Raw genomic sequence first — 2,849 nt, 5'->3', positions numbered from 1 at the left:
GGCACGGCGGCGGCGCGCCCGCGTTCCAGGTGTTCTGCAAGGGTACGGCCGGGGGGGATTTACACTTGGCGGGGACTGACCGCCGAACCCCTTGATAACACAGGCGCTCGTGGCCTCTACAAATCGTAATGAGCCCCTGGTACGCCGCTCCCAGCGTCTGCCGTGGGCTATTTTAAGCTATGCTGCCCTAAATCCCTAGGCCTGTAACGCAGAAATGACTCACGGATTTTAAAGAGGAATGCTACCAGAAAGGCAAGTTTGATGGTTATTGAGCCACCATGTTCCGTGTGTTGTGTCTCCTCCAGGTTCTTTAAGCTCTACCTGGACTTCTCCCTGCGGATGGGCTCTCGTGCATGCACAGGTCTGCGGAACGCTTTGGTGTTAGGAAACCCTCAGGGTTTGAGGGGCATTGCTGCAGTTCTAAGGAGCATATTGTGCTGCAGTACCTTGTCCTTTCATAAGATTACCTTCAATTTCTTGTCTGTAGTGGGATCTGTACCGATGTAGATCTCACACTTCAGATTATAAACTGCTAAGATTTTTTTTTTTCTAATCACTGTGCTTTCATTCATTTAATTGCAGATGTTAAAAAAACAGCTTTTCCTTTCCAGGTTATTAATATCTCTGCTCTCATGCAGGTTTTTGACATAAAATATTTAACAATACTTAATTGCATGTCTTTGTGAAAGATGAGAGTGTCTTGTACTGAAGTTCCTAGTAAGCAAGTGCCTCTCCTTTGAGGAACATTTTCTTAAGGAAGGGGAAGAAAGAGGACATTGGTTGTTAGCAGCTCACTTGTCACTCTCACTTATCTTATGAGAGAGGAAGAACGTGTCTTTTACATCTTGTGCTGGTACACAGAACTTCATGGAAGTTATATAAGTTATCAGAAGTTCGCAAATTCGAGTACTTGGGGGAGAGAGACAGTGAGTAAAGAGACAAACACATCAGGCTTAGGAAATGTACGGAGCTGAAAACAGTAAGAGGCAGGGAGAGCGTTCATTTGAAGTTTGCCCAGCCCCTGCACATTTCTAAGCATCTGCTGCTAACCACGTTTAGAAAGCAGGAAACTGAGCTCAGCGGAACATTGATCTGAGCCACCGTGGCTGTTCTTATGTGCACTGTAATCAATCAAAGTATCCCTCAGTGAGTCAGTAGCCTCCATTCACTATGGAGTTTCAAAAGCTCAAATGACTCATAAAATAATTTGGCTTCTACTTACAAATCAGAATTTGGAGATACCTAATTCTGAAGAATATCTTTTCACATGGTATAGCCAACAGAAAAGGGTAATTAGACGAGAATAAAAAATACACAATTAAGTGTTACTGGCTTATTAAGACTTCTCTAGATCAAGGCAAGAAAATCTAGCAACACTGAGATGAGAGACAATTTGCATCATATTAATAGGTTAGTCTTTTTCTTATCTTCTATTTTGTCTATTACACAACCTTCACGCTTTTCAGCACATCCTCCTTTCCATTAAAACCCACAGCTTCAGTGATTTCTTTTTTTTTTCAGCATCACTACAGAGGTTACTACTATGTAAAAACCTTCGAAGTGGCAGATCAATTTGGGTGTCCTGTGTAGGTCAAAATACAGACAATAACTGCATGCTATGTGTGGATTCTGGTCCTAGAAATAACAGCAGTTGTTGTTGCTATAGCTATGGCTTACTGTCTTCTGTCCTAGAAATACATCTAAAAGATAAGAACACAAAAATGCAGAAAAGAACAAACCACCAAAACAAGATGGTCTTGAAAATACAGTTGGGAGATCCTCTACTACACGTGTATTATGGGACTAGTAGTTTCACTGTCATATTGTGATGAAACTAACAGAAAATGGATGGGTATTTTTACCTTTCACCAGTAACTTGTCTCCAAGAAATGGAAAACCCAAAGTGGATTTGACACATTGCCTAACTAGCGTGCTCATCACTGCATTATTTCAGTTCCAGTCTTCCCTACCACTCCTGGGAAAACTTCAAATGTTATTTAAAGTCACTTTTATGACAGATATAAAAGGAATGCAGAGAAACAGTATTTTACTTGATTACAGTTCCTGCACAGCATCTGCACTATTCAGCACTATAATTTTTCTTATGCATTGTGCTGTGTTTCCTTACAGTAAACAGGGCCAGCATTTACTCTGTCCTCAGAAGACCTTAAGAAAGCGTTCTAAGTGCTTATTCAAGCAACATCGGCAGAGCCAGAGGATTGTTTCTGCAGCTGGTAAGCAGCAGTGGGTCTGTCAGCAGGGTCTGCAGGGCGGGCAGGTCTCCCACCCATCCCTCAGCAGAGCACCTTCAGCTGCATTTTAAAACCTGACAAGGTTGAAGTACTTTATTGGGTGAGTGGGGTTCGTTTTTTTTCTGCAAACACTAAGCATGATGCTGCTGCCCTTGAAATAGTCAGCACCTTGAAATACATCGCAGCTCTTTCTCAGTCCCTTTGACCCTGCAGGAACACATGGTGATCCCAGGGAGAAGACCACCTATGGAAACTGTCACAGAACATGCTGAGTTGGAAGGGACCCACAAGGATCATCAAAGTCCAGCCCCTGGCCCTGCACAGGACATCACCGAGGGTCACACCATGTGCCTGAGAGCGTTGTCCAAATGCTTCTTGAGCTCTGCCAGACTTGGTGTTGTGACCACTTCCCTGGGGAGCCTGTTCCAGCGCCCAGACACACGCTGGGTGAAGAAACTACTGCATGAACACAGTGTTACCTCCATCTAAATGCTTCAAAAGCCCGCAATCAGGCTGCCTACATGCCGGTCGTGCAGGGCTCTGGAGCGGGCGCTGCCCCGGAGCGCCCCGGGAAGGGAGCGCGGTTTCGGGGGCGTC

General features: G+C 44.5%; 1 protein-coding gene across 3 annotated transcripts in view; it reads left to right on the top strand.

The window, feature by feature from the left end:
* Window positions 1–7: 7 nt before the first annotated feature.
* ANGEL2 (angel homolog 2) overlaps window positions 8–2,849 on the top strand; it is an 18,468-nt gene continuing 15,626 nt past the window's right edge. Inside the window, exons 1-2 of one of the 3 annotated variants that reach the window (XM_017730017.1) lie at window positions 8–252; window positions 2,131–2,234. The gene's annotated coding sequence lies outside the window, so the exon portion shown is untranslated. Of the gene's footprint in view, window positions 253–2,130; window positions 2,235–2,334; window positions 2,353–2,849 lie in introns of those variants that run through there. The other 2 variants (XM_017730018.1, XM_017730019.1) reach the window with 2 other exon arrangements.

This window comes from Corvus brachyrhynchos, unplaced genomic scaffold (assembly GCF_000691975.1).
Source record: "Corvus brachyrhynchos isolate BGI_N302 unplaced genomic scaffold, ASM69197v1 scaffold101, whole genome shotgun sequence".
NCBI lineage: Eukaryota > Metazoa > Chordata > Aves > Passeriformes > Corvidae > Corvus > Corvus brachyrhynchos.
The sequence above is the reverse complement of the archived record's forward strand: the minus strand, read 5'-3'. Positions and strand labels throughout refer to the sequence as shown.